The sequence below is a fragment of the Meriones unguiculatus genome, chromosome 5 (assembly GCF_030254825.1).
Source record: "Meriones unguiculatus strain TT.TT164.6M chromosome 5, Bangor_MerUng_6.1, whole genome shotgun sequence".
In the NCBI taxonomy this organism is placed as follows: domain Eukaryota; kingdom Metazoa; phylum Chordata; class Mammalia; order Rodentia; family Muridae; genus Meriones; species Meriones unguiculatus.
Window position 1 is genome coordinate 50,589,909 of NC_083353.1, and position 16,580 is coordinate 50,606,488.

Sequence of the window (16,580 nt, forward strand, 5' to 3'; positions counted from 1 at the left end):
AAAAAAGAGAGAGAGACCACAAGTAAAGAAAGGCTTGGAGTTTGGAGCTGTGCAGTAATAGGCAGCTTGAACACAAACATGCCTGAGGCTGAGGCCATCCCTGAGCTGGATTCTTCTCTCTGAGGCGCTTGAATGGCCAGCTTCCTCCTCACTGGTGGAGGCAGGAAGTCTTAGCATCTGCTGTGACAAAATAGCATGCAAGTTTGCTTTCATCCCCTAGGTTCTTTATACACAGTCTATAAAGCTCCTGACAAATGCCACTCAGGATCCACAGTCAGAAGAGAGATCTAGCAGCATCCAGTTTAGCCTACTTCTGTTTCTGGGTCTCAGACTTAGAAGATATTATAGACTCTATAATAATAGTTCTCAGTATGTCAAAGAAGTACCAAAAAATGGACAATTAGCTATTTCCAGAGAGTCCTGAACACTTAAGGAAGTAAGCAGATATAAAAAAAACCAAACCAAACAAAAAAAAAAAAAACCAGAAAAACAGGAAAACGAAGCCTGGGCTGGGGCTGTAAAACAGTGGAAAAATAACTGTGGGCCAAGTGCTAGGCTCTGGGCTATGCCCCAGTACCACATAATAAGTAAGTAAGTAAGTAAGTAAGTAAGTAAGTAAGTAAGTAAGCACGTAAGCCATATAGGCTTTAAAAAATCCCAAAGACTATAACATCTATTGTCTAAGATTCCACACAAGGCACCCAGTGGGAGTGGAACCCTCAGAGGAAAGGAACGGCACCCATTATCAGATACCCAGCTCATGCCAAGGGGGAAGTCCAAATGCTGCCACAGTGGCTCCATGAACATGTTAATGTGCATGCAACAGAGCTCAGCTGGGTGGGAAAAGCCCACACCTCTTCCCCGAGGGTGCTGGCTTATGTCCTACTCTCTGGAACAGGCCATTTGCCATCCAGTTGCAAGTGGTTCCTGAAAGACTTCTGGGGCTGGTGTGGCAGAGGAGGTGGCCTTATCTTCCTGCTTTATGAAGACATTGTTCTCTGGAGGAGAGGGAGAGAGATAACAGCACACATTCCAGGCCAACCTCGAACCTGCTGTGTGACCCTGGGGAGCTGAGTCCACCTTCCTGAATGTTCATTTCTCTGAGATCTTAAAAATAGATGCTTATTTTTGAGTGTTTTGCAGGTGTGTATGTAAGTGCACTGCGTGCTTGATCCTTTTGAACTGGAGATACAGACTTTTTGAGAGCCTCAGGTGGGTGCTGGGAACCAAACTGGGGTCTCCCCCAAAGAACAACCAATACTCTTAACTGCTGAGATTCACCTCCAACCCTTGTTATAAAAAATCTTTTATTGTTAAATATTCAATGTGCATTGTCTTTTGTGTTCATAGAAATCCTAGAATGTATTTCCTACTTCTGTGAAGAGTGACTTTGTAATTTTGATGGAAATTGCATTCAACTGTGGACTGCTTTTGATAGTACAGTCATTTACACAATATTAACCCTATCTGTTCAGGAGCATGAAGGAGGGTACTTGCTTTATTCTAGCCTTTTCTTTATTCAGTGTTTAAACATTTTTTCATTGAGTAAGTTTCAACTCCTTGTTAGGGTTTACTCTGAAGATGGTTACTATTTAATTTTTTTCATTTACTTGAGGTTCCTTTGAATGGGACTGTTTCTTTCTCAACAGGTTTGTTATCACTACACAGAAAATGTACACACACACACACACACACACACACACACACACTTGTGTATCCTGCTACTTTGTGGAGCTTTGTGTCACCAAAAAGGTCCTTTAGGGTCTTATGGACATTGGACATGTTAGCTGCAAATAGCTTGACTTCCCCATTTGTATTTCCGTTATCTCATTGTTATGTCTTATGCCTATAGCAGAGACTTGAAAAAATTGTATTAGGTAAGAGTGGAGAAGGTGGCACCCTTTTCTTGCTCTTGATTTTTAGTGGAAATGCTTGAGTTTCCCCAGTTTGAGATAACATTGATTATAAAGTTGTCAAATAGTGACATTATTAAATGGAAGTATGCTCATCTTTCTCTGTCTCTAACAAAAAGTTGTTAGACTTTCACCAAGGCCTTTTCTGCACCTATTGACATGATCCCATGGCTTCTCTTTTCGAGATCTCTTTCTTTTGGGGGCCTCTATCTCTGTCCATTAACTAAAATGACCTGGAAAGTAGGTCTCAGACATTGTCATCTCATAGAACTAGGATATAGCCACTAGTCCAGGGCGCTTGTTAATGGCCAGAGTTCCAGAGTAAGTCAGGATGGATGTTAAGCCTCGAACTGATCCCCACTGATGGAACTGAGAAGATTGCTGGCCTCACAGAGCCTTTGTTACTGGTTTGTCAAACTGGGAGGGAAGTGCTTACTTCTCAGGGTGTTGGGGAATTGAGCAAGTAGTAGACGGTAGGTGTTTAATACTTCCTAAGTGCTTCCTAAGAAAGCCAGAGTAGACTTCTTGTATTCTCACCAGAGGACAGCCTGCAGGAAAGCTCTTTTGCCTGGCCCATGGTGGACACCTCAGACAGATGTCTGTCAGTGAGTGTGGATGTTGTCACCGTAGACAAAGGTGGAAGGAGCCAACACCAGCTGTTCCTGCTCTCTGCTTTTGACTCAGGATAAAACTTACACGTTCCATCATTCTCTACAAGAAAAAGATAGCTCTTGTCCTTGAGAGCTCTGTGGAAGCCAACATCTGGTTTACACAACTCCCCTTGCCCTTCTCTTGCAGAGCTGAATCAAGTAAGATTTTGAAATGGGGACAGGATTCTGGCCCATGGTGACCTGGTGAGTACCATAGCAGACCACACTGCCCAACTGAGGGATTATTCCTCCAGGGCCAAGAAAATCTCTCAGTTTTAGTTCCTCCCCCTAACCTTCTTCCAGACCCCAACTAAAGATCACCAGGATTTGACTTTCCTCACTGCCCTCTTTTCTTGTTTTTTTTTTTGTGTGCTTAAGCTGTGGAAAAGAATCTAAACCCAGAAGACCAGCTACTTGTTTCACTAATTCCTTCCTTAGAGCTCGAAGCCTTGTTGGATAAAGGCAACACAGACTGCTGAGCCCTCTTCTGAGCCCATTCTAGGCTCTGGCCTCCTCAGAAGGCTCCTTGGCAGAAAGTTTGTTCCACAATTATCAGTGTTGAAGTTCAAGATCCCTGGACATCCCTGCCTCTCCTGTGCTTTGTCTCTAGATCCACAAATGCTGTTCAAAATGACAACAGTAAGAGAAGGGACAAGACAGAGCTTGGCATTGTTGACACAGCCTAGGAGCCCTGAATTTGTCATGGTGCAGAAATCAGCATTTGAATTACACAATGAACTTATACATACAGGACGTCAGTCCAGAAACCCAGGGCAGAAATCTTGAGGCAAGGACTGAAGCATAGGCTATAAAAGAACACTATCTGCTCACTGCCCTTGCTCCTGCTTGCTTGCTCTCCATACCACCTGCCCAAGGATGGCACCATCCACACTGAGTGGAACCTACCACATCAATCATGAATTAAGAAAATATCCTGCAGATTTGCCCACAAGACAGTCTGATGGAGGATTGAGGAGGTTCTTTCTTCCCAGATGACCCGAGCTTGTGTCACCTTGATAAAAATTCAGTAGCAGAACAGTGCAGCCCACTTCCATATACTATGTGAGAGGACCTTGCAGCATGCTTTGAAGGGACCAAAGAATATCTCCTAGTTAGCTTCAGTAGTCAACTTGATACAGTGACCTGAGGGAGTCTAAATAAGAGAAGTTGTTGTTTTAAAAACAAAACAAAATCCCAATTGTTTGAGTTTGCCAATAAAGACTCAGGAGCCAGATGCTGGGGTTAAAACCTGCTAGCTCAGAGAAGCAGCTCACATTACTTCAACAATGTCCCAGAAGGATAAAGCCCTTTGTTCTCAGTTCACATTCCAGAGGAAAAAGCTCTTCCTATTCAGCCTATGTCCTAGATGGAAAAAGCCCTTCTTACTCAAATCATGTCCTAAAAGAAAAAACATCCTCCTTCTCCATATTGTCTTAAATACCTTCCTTCTCAATGTCCCTCCTATCAGTTTAATCCCTGTCAGCTGGTTGCTAACTTTGCTACTTGACTTAGGGTTAACTTGATTTAATCCTGTTTACAGAAAGCTCTTGGATTAAAGCTGTGTTCTAGTGTTGAGCCACACCACAAGAACTTGTTTATAATACACGGAAAGCTCTAGGCTCAAAGACTGAGCCACAGCACAATTAGAAACAGGTGTTTACAGTTCACAGCCTCAGGACTCACAATGGAATAAAATACCCTCCAACAAAAGGTAGCTAAGAAAGCCAGGGGTAGAAAGCTGGTAGGCAGCTTTCCTCTGTGGATTCTGCTTCAGTTCCTGCTTGAGCTCCTGCCTTGGCTTCCCTCACTAATGGCTTATAGCTTGTAAATTGAAGCAAACTCTTATCTCTCCAAGTTGGTTTTGCTCACAGTATTTCATCACAACAGAAAAGCAAACCAGTGCATGGAGCAACTTGAATGATGATGGTGGGTTTAGTTTGCTCTCCACAGACAATAATGCAGTCAGAAAAGACTTTTGAAACATTGACCATTTAAAGAAGTATTTCCATAAAAAATGCTTTGTAGTAAAAAACACTGTAAATATAAAGATGCAGCTCCTTTAAGTGCACAGTGTCAAAACTGAAAGCCAGGTGGAACTCTGCATGTGGTCTTGGGAGAACATCATTGTTTAGTTTTGCTCCCTTTTCTCAGGGTCCAGTGATAGGATATTGTGAAGCGAGGGTCTCAAGGTGCTTTTCCTAGGGCTTCCCTGAACTTGATGATTTTATTTGAATGACTTCCCACAGAGCATAGTAGAGAAGACATCAAGAATTTATTAAAGAATAACATGAGGCATTCTCAGTGGCAAAACTGAGCAATGGCTGTAGTTTACCATGGAGGAAATCACTGTCCAGGAATGAGCACCAAAGAGCCCATTGTTTGCCTGTATATGTGGAGGTAGGCTTCATACTTTCCCAAAGCCCGTGAACAGAAGGCTCCTTTTGGTTCATGGTGCTGACATGCCCATCTACATTTATCCTTAAGAAAGGGGATCATAGTATGTCCCTGTGGATAACTCCTTTCTGGGTATATTATAATCTATTGAGATGACAGGTTACTAGCAGGTTAAGAAATGCAAGTCCCTTGGTAGAGTCAGATGCACCTCTCATCTCCCACTATTTTGATTCAAACTCATGTAATAGCAACTTTAACAGAATCACAGAAAGAAAACAATAATACACATATAAAAAGAGACATCTTTTTATCAATAAGGACATTTGCTCAACCATGTTTGTAGCAGCCTTATTTGTAATAGCCAAAAGCTGGAAACAGCCCAGATACCCCTCAGTGGAGGAATGGATGCACAAATTCTAGTACATCTACACAATGGAATATTACTCAGGGACAAAAATCAAGGAAATCATGAAATTTGCAAATAAAATGGTGGGATCTGGAAAAGAACATCCTGAGTGAGCTCTCCCAGAAGCAGAAAGATACACATGGTATATACTTATTCATATAGACAGAGAATACAGGATAAATCTACTAAAAACAGACATCTTTAGCATCTGGAAATACCCCCCCCCTTCATTGAGCCTGAAACCCTGCTACCGCTGTTGTTCTCCATTTTGTCTAGTCTGCATTTATCCTTTCAAGAGGTTTTTTCATATTCTATGGAGAAGGAGTTGTGGTACTTACTCTCCCCATCCTTAGAGTCAGTGTGCTAACAAGGACACATGATGGGAGATTCAAAGCTGATTTTGAAGGAAAGGATGAGACCAGGCATGATGGCATGTGCTGAAATAGTCTGTCTATTACTCCATAAACCTGCTGAAACCTTCTCCTTAGGGAAAGTTTTTTGAGACAGACATTCTTTATCCTGTTTCCCAAAGCTTGGGTATGAACTAAACTCTTCCTGCTATGATCTCTGTCTCCTGGTTGGGGGTTGGTGGTAGAAATTACATGGGTTGGTAACTTAGCATCAGGTTCAGTTCTGTATTTTACAAACAGTTGATTAGGTTGGCGGCTCTATCCTTACTGACCTTTGGACCTGTGATCTCTGACTACTGCTTATTAGATGGGGCCTCCACATTTCTAACCTGCCAGAGAGTGATCAGATTCTTCCTTCACTCCTGTCCTTGCTTTCATCCCTCAACTTGCTGGTATATGCTTTAATGTTGTCATATAGTGAAGCCTCATCTGATAATGTTGAGCCTTGGCTTCAGCCACATCCTTGCACAGCTTGGTTCCCAGCACACTAAGGATGGTGAGGAAATGAAGGACAGGCGTATACACACACACACACATACAAGCTGGCTTGTGATCTCTGTGCTGTGGATACAGCACCCCAGAAGCTCAGTGTGTATATGGTATTCACTTGTAATGGGAAGTGGTCTGCAATAGCAAACAGATACACAGGCTATTGCAGAAGCTGGGAAATAAGGCAGGTTTAGTTAATCTCAGGCAGATTGCCTCTGTAGGGAAGCAGTCTTCAGGTTGTAAGCTTCAGGGAAGGGGGAAGCTGTGGTGGATATTTTCTACACACACTGAGAACATTCCTGTTTGGACCAGAGGAAGGCTTTGCCATCCTACTGAGCCTCCTTCAAAGAAGGTTTTGCCCTTGATATTGGGTTTGAGCCATTGGTCATTGACACAGCCCCGCCAGTGTGAAATAACACACATTCATTCAGGACTTCACTGGCTTCCTACGAAACCATTCATTAGGTAGGTCTTTCTTGACCTCTTGGAAATGTTCCAGTTCATTTGGCTAACGGTACCATTGTGGTGGGAAAACATGGCAGCAAGCAGCAGGCAGGGCAGCTGGAATAAGGCACAGAGTTCACATCGTAAAACCAAACATAAATCAGAGAGTGGACGGGAAGAAACAGTAGGATTTTAGGATAACCCCACCCTTGGCCACTTTCATCTGCCCATGGCTGCTTCACCAAAGGCCAAGCTGTGTGTCTGTCCCTCGACATTTCCATATTATTTCTCTTTACATTTGCTTGTAAATGCCAGACAGTTCAAATCCTGAGCCTGAGCATCTGAAAATTGAGGCACACAGAACCAATATTACACGGAAACCGTATTCTCTGTGTGAGTACTGACCCAGGGAAAGGCTGCCTGTTAACACTTTAGGGAGAACCTCAGAGCCATGGGAAGTCATGGGAGGACCAGCAGTTTCTCATCTCAGAGCAGACACAGTGAAAATTATATAATGGTCTGGGACTGATTAGATCAGAGGTTCAAAGTGAGCAAAGCTAGAGTTGCCTGTCTGGTGCAAACTTTCTGATCCCTCCCACAGGTATTGCAAGATAACTCAGCTAAAGTCCGTGTTCAGCCCTCCCCAGATGGCTGTTATCAGGACACAGGGAGTAAGATCAACAGGCAGACAGGACACCGCCCTGGGATGCCACTTCTTCATGCTCCCCAGTGGAAAATTGTCACCTTCTATAGACACAGCAATAACAAACTTCTGACATGCATTAAAGACCCCTTCACCTTAGCTGTGCAGGATCTCCTTAGGAGCAGAGTCTGCCCCTGCCATGTCCATCTGTGTAAGTGCTCTACACCCAAGGGCAGAATCCGAAGGTGTTCAGGTCCCAGGCAGACTGTGGAAGAAGAAGAACTGGGCTACAGGACGTTTTCAGCATCTGCAGATAAGATGCTGAACTCCGACAGCCTCAGCACTGGGGACTGTTTTTGCACTGGTAATGAGCATGATTTTTCCTTAGGATATTCATTTTCTGTAATTCCTAAAATTCTGTAAATCCTAAAATTTTTCTTGCTTCCAGAATAGTAATACATTTTGGTTTGCATGCATGTTGTTCTAAAGTAAATGACTTTCTGTGTTAGCACTTCCATCACACAATCAATTTCCTGATTTATTCTTTCCTGTAGCTCTCCTCATGTTATCCAGGAAAGCTTAAACCCACAGCTTAATGTAATGTCCTCAACACTGTATCTGACTTCTGTGGTCTGAATAATTAAGAGGTTTGAATCTTTACAAGGAATTGAAGGTGTAAGTTCAAAGCCCCACAGAAGACAGCCCCACACCGTGCTGTGGTTCACTCCCAGTTCATCTATAGATCCTAGAACTCAGAGGCTGCCTTTAGCCTGGGCTCTGCCCACTGGGATGTCTCAGGTAAGGGACAAGGTTGCCAGTTATCAGATGTCAAGGCCATGTTAAGCCTGGTGGTGGTTTCCCCTTTCTGGATTCTAAGAACAGGAATTTATGACTCCTAGAGCCTGAGAGAGACAATTGCAAAGTGCTCAGATAATGGAAATACCGAGGTTTTGTTTCTCTCTAGGCCTTGTCTCTGCTCTTAGCTCTCACAGTTTCACAAGCTGAGTTTTTGCATGGGGTTAGGAACAGATGAACAGAAACCTATCTCCCTTTTTGTTATAAAGAGAGCATCAAAGCTGCTAGGTAAGAAGGATGTTATCCCTTGTTCCATCATGGACACCACCATATCAAGGTTATGTCAGGAAAAGTTTCTCTTGTACAACAATTGGTTCCCTGTAGTAACAGCAGTCATCTGTGACAAAACTGTCAGGTCTGTGAGGAGGCTTCTCTGGGATCTCATTCCTTTGTTGTGCAATACTGCAACAGTCTCACTGCAAGGGTGAGATCTGAGGACAATAAAAAGAGTTTTAGCCATTCCTTAGGCCAAGTGTTTTTCACAGTTTTCTGCATCACATCCCCACAGCTCCTTTACTTCATGGTCTCTCTGGACACATCTCTTATACCTTCTTGTGATGGTTTGCCTCTTCTGAGGCTCTGGTGGCTTCTCCCCCACTGTTTCCTGAGCTTTCCAAGTAGAATTGTTAGAGAGTACTGCCCAGTGTAACTCCATGCTAAACACAACCTACTTTGATGAAACAGGGCCAGTTCTACCTTCCAAACCCCTCTGTGCACTATGCACGGGGAGGCCGGGGGGGGGCAGTGATGTGACACTGTACAGGTGAGCCATTTGAGGGTGAGGAACACGAGGACAGCTTCGTAAGTATGATGGAGGACAGGTTCTGCTCAGCCCAGACATAAACATGCTCTTTATACAGCCTCTCAGCTTCCGGGAATGGGCAGGTGTACCCAAGTTGTAGAGAAGGACAGAGACATCACTCCCTGCCTTTCTCCTCCCTGGCTGCAGTGCACCCACAGGGCCACAAGCACCCAGCATGCAGTGGCCTCTGCAGAGGGGGTTCCTGTCCCCTTTTCACTCTCTATTTCCCTCCAGGTCACAAGCTCAGGCCACTGCTGTGCTGAACACTGGTCACTTGTTTGAGGCCTCTTTGTGATGTCATGGATCTTAGGCTGTCCATGATTCAGGTAACTGAGGGATGACACAGTGTCTACAGTCCTGGCTTCCTGACTCCATGCAGAACAGGGGGCTTTAACCTTTTTGCCCTGAGCAGATGAAGCCTTCATAGTTGCTTTAACAGAGAATGTTCAAGAATCTTATGGATATTTCTTGCTCCAGGTGTATTTTGTTCTCCTGTTCTACCTTCTAAGCCTTTCCTTCTTGTCCCCAATGTGGCCTCTTCACAGGGAACCTATTACACAAATCCAGGTCCTTTTTCTGTGTACAGAACACCAATTTTTTCTGCAGGAAACCTGATAGACCAGGCTATAAAAACTAATTTTAGGGCACAGTGCAATTGAATCCCAAGGACACACGTGGCTGTGGCAGCCTGAACTGTTGTGCAAAAGGCTTTTCTTACGTAATTTTTCTGATGGTAGGAAGTCGCTGTCATGTTCTCTGATCTCCTTTGCTGGGCTAGTAGGCATTCATGTGAGCACTACCATCTGGGAAGAGGGACAAGGTAACCCCTTTCAGCGGTTTTTCTACGAAGGGTTTTTAGTCACCGCAATGCTTTGTATACGAATGATGCATTAGCCCAGAATTTTCTATAGACCTTCACATAGGCACAGTTGAGGTAGCTGCAAAGCCTGGAGCTGGCAGGTGGCTCAAGGCTGTTGTTTGTCTCACTCCAGACAAGCTGGTGCTCACAGTTCATGACATGGTGTCACTCTCCTCAGCTTTTTCTGCAGAGAGGAAGCAACTGTGAACTTTCTCCTCCACACTAACAAGGTTCTGCAGTGCCTTCAAAGCAATGATCTCCTGAAGCCATGATGCCATGAATATGGCTGAGGATTCCAGGCTCCTGAGATGTCCTGGCTACCCTAAGTGATCTACATTTTACAGGGCTGTATTTACTGAAATCACCCTAAAAATAGCACAACCTGCACCCAACTCTACAGATGTTGACAACCCTCTCCCTGGGTTGACAATGTCATGTCTTTGTAAAAATCAGTTCCTCAACCTCTCCTTCTCCCTCTCCTTTTCCCTCTTCCTCTTTCTCTTCTCCCCTAGCTCTCATGTTTGTGTGTGTATGTATTTATGTGTGTGTTTGTATTCGCTTGAACAAAAAAACCTGCATCATAAAAATGATAGGAGAGAAATATGTATTAGGATTGTTTTGTTAGTATTTGCTAATGAATGCATATATTTTGAGGTTTTTAAACTTTTAAAACTTTGCCAGTGTGTACTTTATCCTCCATGAAAGGTGTGTCTATCAAACCCACGGCTACGATTATGGGTGCACACAGGTCACAAGCTGATGTTCAGGTTGAGTGCTAGTGTGCACTGCTACTCTTTGTCCTGAAGGCTTGATTACTGTTTATTTTTCTGGGGTTATCATGGCACAGACTCAACCATATTGGCTGTGTGCCTTAAACTGTTATTCTATGTCACCTGAAGATGGAACTGAATTTCCCCCTCTTCTTCCTTTTCTTTCCTGGTCCTTCCTTCTCCATCACCCCTGACTTCTCTTCATTGAGACTGAGGTCAGGGAGGAGCAAGGGCATTATGAGGAACTCCACAGATTCACAGAAAGAAAAATCTGAAGAGCTTAATCATGACTCTCTGTGCCTGGTGGCCACCAATCTTTTGAAGAACTAGCTTTTTGTGTTGCTATTATAGAGCTTTTAGGTGAGGAAGCCCAAATTATCAACTGTTATTATCACATATTTATTTTCAGCTCTGAATTATTCATTCTTTTCAAGTGTTTATGAATTTTAACATCTTCCCTCTTCCCTCATTTTATAAATACTTCTTTGAATTTTAAGCTTATAATATAATGATGTAATATGTCCTTTCCCATTCCTCCCTCAAAACCCATCCAAATATCCTTCCCATGCTGTCCTCCAGCCTCATGGGCCATTTTTCCTCTAATTTTCATTACAAACATATATAGTCTCAGATGCATAACTGTGACCTGCTCAGTCTGTATAATGTGACATGTTTGCCTGTTTTCAGGGCTGATAATTTGGTTTTGGACTACCAGTTGGTGTACTCTTCCCTGGACTGTTGATCCTGCTCTTAGCATTCCTTAGTCTCCTGTAGTTCTTTGAGAAGGGCTGAGCAGTGGTTTTCCTGTATCTTGGCATGTCTAAGTGTTGTTGTCCTTGTTTAGCTCCTGTTCAGGCAGTCATGTGGGTAAGGTTATTGCTGTAGCTCCTTAACTCTACCGGGAGACACAATCTCACGGGGAATTCCCTAATCCCCTGCTTTCAATCTCTCCATGCCATCTTCAGAAGCAATGTTCTCTGAGCCTTGCTTGCCGGAGTTTTTTGGTAGATGGGTCCACCGAGACTGGGATCCACAACTCTCCATATTGATCAGTTGTGGTTTTCTTTACTGATCTCTGTCCCCTGAAAAAGAGAAGTTTTCTTGTTGAGAGGTGAGGGTTACACTCATCTGTGGATATAAGAACAAATACTTAGATCATTTAAAACATTTTTGCTTCTTGTCAGTATACTGTATTACAGTGCAATATGGTCAGAAAAATTATGAAGTTATTTCATCTCACACCCTTGATTTTCAGTTGATAATTCTTTACTGTGTATCTGGAAAACTTTTTACAATATTATATATTTTGTGTGTATTTAATCGTCATTAAAAGAAATGATGAGCTCTACATAAAATGCCCACTGAATTTCCTACATCCATGAAGTCTGGCAAAGTCCCCTACAACTTGAAGGTGATGGAGACCTAAGACTCTTGTGGAGCCCATCCCTCAACACTGGGTGGACACTTTTCATTTAATTGTGACCTTAGAATGAGATGGCCCTAAGTCTATTGTAATTGTAGTTTTGTTTACTACCCTGATTTTACCTGTCAAAAGAGGGAAAAAAAAGGAGAATGCTCACCCTGAACTCACACCATACTGGATCTCTTGGCTGGAGATTAAATTCATAGGTTGGAGGCAGAGTCACTTAGAAGAGTTCAGAGAAAGGCCAGAATTTCAAACTCTCTGGAAAGAAAACTTGGCTCCATCATTCTAGCCTTTTGGTCATCTTTGTCTTTTCTGTTTCATGCAGGGAAGGAGCTGATCAGTCATTAACAGAGCTGCATTCTGTCTCCCAGGCCACTGCATGAGAAAACCAGCAGGTGACCTGTACAGAGATCACTCTGTGCCAGAAACAGTTCCATGCTTGGTGTGTATGTAGCATCCTCACATCTAGGGGCTCCTTGACTGTGCATATGCTCCAGAGTTGCTGAATGGAGCTCATCTTCTGAGTGCTTATGGTCACACCTCGAAGAAATGGCAGAGAGTCAGTAGGATTCAATTCAGAGTCCAAATTGGTAATTATTTGTTCTGGAGGTTTATTAAGAACATTTGCCTGAGCAGTGGTGGTGCATGCTTTGAATCCCAGCACTCAGGAGGCAAAAGCAGGTGGATCTCCAAGTACTAGGACATCTTTGTTTACAGAGTGAGTTCCACGACAGCCAGGACTACATAGAGAAACCCTGACTTGAAAAACTGAGAGAGAGAGAGAGAGAGAGAGAGAGAGAGAGAGGGAATAGGAGGAGGAGGCAGAGGTAAGGGGGACAAAGGGGAGAGAGAAGAAGAGAAAGAGACAAAGAAAATGAATGAATAATGAATGAATGAAAAAGAAGGTGAATGAATACTTGGCCAGCAGTGAAGAGGGCAGTGAGAGAAATGACCCTGTGCACGTGTGTCTGACAATCAAGTGAGATGCCGCTATTACCCCTGAATAAACAAAACATGTGCGCCAGGAGTGGAAAATTTTTTATATCTTGTGGAAATGTTTAATGTACAAGAAAGTTTGTATTCTGAGAAGCCCCACAATGATCTGCACATTTCAGTTTTGCTTGAGAAGCATCAGGACAGTGGGGACAGTGGGGACTGTGGGGATGGCCTCAAGGGGGTGTGAGCTGGAGCTGAGTTCCAATTAGACAAGTTATAATTGGGATGAATTGACATCTTGTTGCCAGCTCAGTGTTGGTGGGTAATGCTTCATTCCCTGTATTTGTAATGAAGAGTTTTCTCTTTTCTCCTCAGACTTTTGATACTTGCAAATGCACACACAATGAATAAAGCCAGCATACTCCACACTAACACAAACATTAAAATTACCTTGTTCTCTGAAATGAGTATTGGGATCTCAGCCAACAGCATCCTTTTTCTCTTCCACCTCTGCAGGCTCATTGGTGCACACAGGCCTAAGCCCATTGATCTCGCCATTGGTTTCTTGGCCCTGACCCAACTACTGATGCTGCTAACTATGGGACTCATAGCTGCAGACATGTTTATGTCTCAGGGGAGGTGGGACCCCACCACATGCAAATCCCTTTTCTATCTACACAGGTTCTTGAGGGGCCTCTCCCTTTGTGCTGCCTGTCTGCTGAATGTCCTCTGGACCATCATCCTCAGCCCTAGAAGCTGCTGTTTAAACAAGTTTAAACATAAATCTCCCCATCCCATCTCCTGCGCCCTTTTTCTTTGTGTTCTCTACATGTCTTTTAGCAGTTACCTCCTGGTATCAAATAGTGCCATCCCCAATTCGACCTCAGATAATTTTATGTTTGTTACTCAGTCTTGCTCACTTCTACTCCCGAGTCACTCTAGACAAAGCACATTTTCCACATTGTTTTTCTTCAGGGAAGCTTTTTTTTATTAGTCTCATGGTCCTCTCCAGTGGGTACATGGTGGCTCTCTTGTACAGACACATGAAGCAGGCCTGGCATCTTCACAACACCAGCCTTTCTCCAAAGGCATCTCCAGAGCAAAGGGCCACCCGGACCATCCTGCTGCTCATGAGCTTCTTTGTGTTTCTCTGCATTTTGGAGACTGTTATCTTGCAAACAAGAATGAAGTTCAAAGATGGCTTACTATTCTACTTTATTCATATTCTTGTGTCCCATAGCTATGCCACAGTCAGTCCCCTTGTGTTTATTTGCACTGAAAAGCATATAATTAAAATTTTGAGGTCAGTGTGGGACAGGAAAGTAAATATGTGATTATTCAGGAATGGGTATCATCCCTTAGTACAATCCAATATGTTGTCATCAGAGCTATGGATCATGACATAGTAGGAGCGTTTCAAGGTTTAAACTGATATGTGAAAACATCCTTTTCCCATTACATCTGTTTACTCTGTTTGTGGATGGCAAGTGTGTAAAAGAAGATTAAACTGCATTCCCACTCAGATATCACATGAGGTTTATCTTTCTCAATGGGTTTTCCACAGAGATCTGTGAGATGTCTTTCATCTGACCTGCATTAGCACCTTACTTTTTATTATTTATTTATTTATTTAGGAATTTGAGGCATGGTTTCTCTGTGTGGCCCTGGCTCTTCTGGGCTTGCTTTGTAGATCAGGCTGACCTCAAACTCACAGAGATCCACCTGCCTCTGCCTCCCTGAGTGCTGGGAACAAAGGTGTTTGTCACCATGCATAGTTTGTTTTTAATTTTTTGAACAATGATTTAAGTTTTAACTGTGTGTGTGTGCGTGTGTGTGTGTGTGTATGTGTGTGTGTGTACTTGAGCACAGATGCTCTTGGAGCCCAGATGTGTCAATTACTGTTAGAGCTAGACTTATAGGCAGTTGTGGGCCAGCCAAGTGTGAATGTTGGTAATTGAACTTGAGTCTTCTAGAAAACAGTTTACTTATGTGCTGAGCCAACTCTCTGGCACAACTATTACTTTAAATATGTGGCAACTATGACATTTTCAATAAATGAATGCCTCAATTGTTTATATTTGAAAAAATACACAAGGAAACATTGTTTTGAGAATAAATTATCACAGGATGCAGAACACACACACAAATACACAGAGCTAAAATGATATGCAGAGAACCATAATGTCATTTGCATAATGGTGTTCCTATGGCCAAATTTAAAATAGTCAAAGGTAGGAGCAGCCACTGTCTAGTCTAGAGGTATCAGGATGTGGGATCAGGTCATGGCCTCCCTGTGCCAAGGAGTGCTAGTCAGAACATGAAGAATACCTTGAATGTCTGCCATGCCAGTCAGACACACTGCACAAACTTGATGAGTTACTTATGAAAGATGAAGCTTAGGGGTGTGAAAGGAATAGAGACCATAAACAAAGTGCTTTATCTGTGCTCAAAATATCATAGCCAAATGTAAATAGTAAACTAGTCACAGATAGTTACTCAGCTGTACTATTGATCTACTCCAGGGAACTGAGGGCTTGCAGCATGCCTGCTTATTGGAGACTAATCAGATACCTCCTCAGAACACCCTTCATGTGATGGAACACAGACTCAGTCACACAAGTCACACAGCTGAGCAGACTCACAAGAAGACTTCACACAACCAAACACAATCAGCAGCATAATTCACAATGATGAACACTCTCAGAGGCACAATGCACACTGCTGAACACAATCAGAGGCAAAATGCACACTGCTGAACACTCTCAGAAAGAAACGATTCCCACAACGGAACATACAGTGAAAAATTTACACAGCTGAACACACCCAGAGGCATACACTACAGAGCAGAACACACACTTAGAGGCGTACTTCACACAGGAAAACTGTTATCTGTCACTCAAAGCAAGGGAATGTCACAAACATGAACCCCACCCACACCTGGAATACAGTAATTTCAGTGTTGACACTTATATAAAATCTAAAAAAAAAAAATAATAACTGGAACCTGGTTGTTGGAAAGAGAAATATCAAAGAAGATCTATTCCATGTTCTGTCTACACTTTGAGTAAGGCCTATAACCTCAAACAGGCTGTATTGTAATGCAAGGATCATGGGATCCTCAGAGACCTCCAGGAGACAACTTGATGCAAGAGCATGAGAGCTTCATGACGAGAGCAATCCAACTCAGGACCCAAGTCTCATTGACACAGCAGTAGAGAAGTGGGACCCTGAGCCCTGAGTGAGCAGGATTTTTAAAGGAAAAGACTTTAAGAAGGGGGTTTCCATGACAGCAAGCAGGGGTTCATGTTTCCATGATAGAAAGCAGGAGGATTCATGCCTTGACTTTACAGAATTTGGTAAAAGCCACAGAGGAGAGGTGACTGTTTACATAATCACAAATGCCAGGAAATTTGTCTTTATTTTTTACTAACCATTTATTCTGTGATATTTCCTGGTTGCCATTGCTTAGAGAGATAACCTTGTTTCTGCCAGGTGCATATTCTGTGATATTTCTTGGTACCTGAGATCAGGTCCCTGTCAAGATGGATCCTTATTTCAAAATGGAGTCACCCAGGCTAACTTA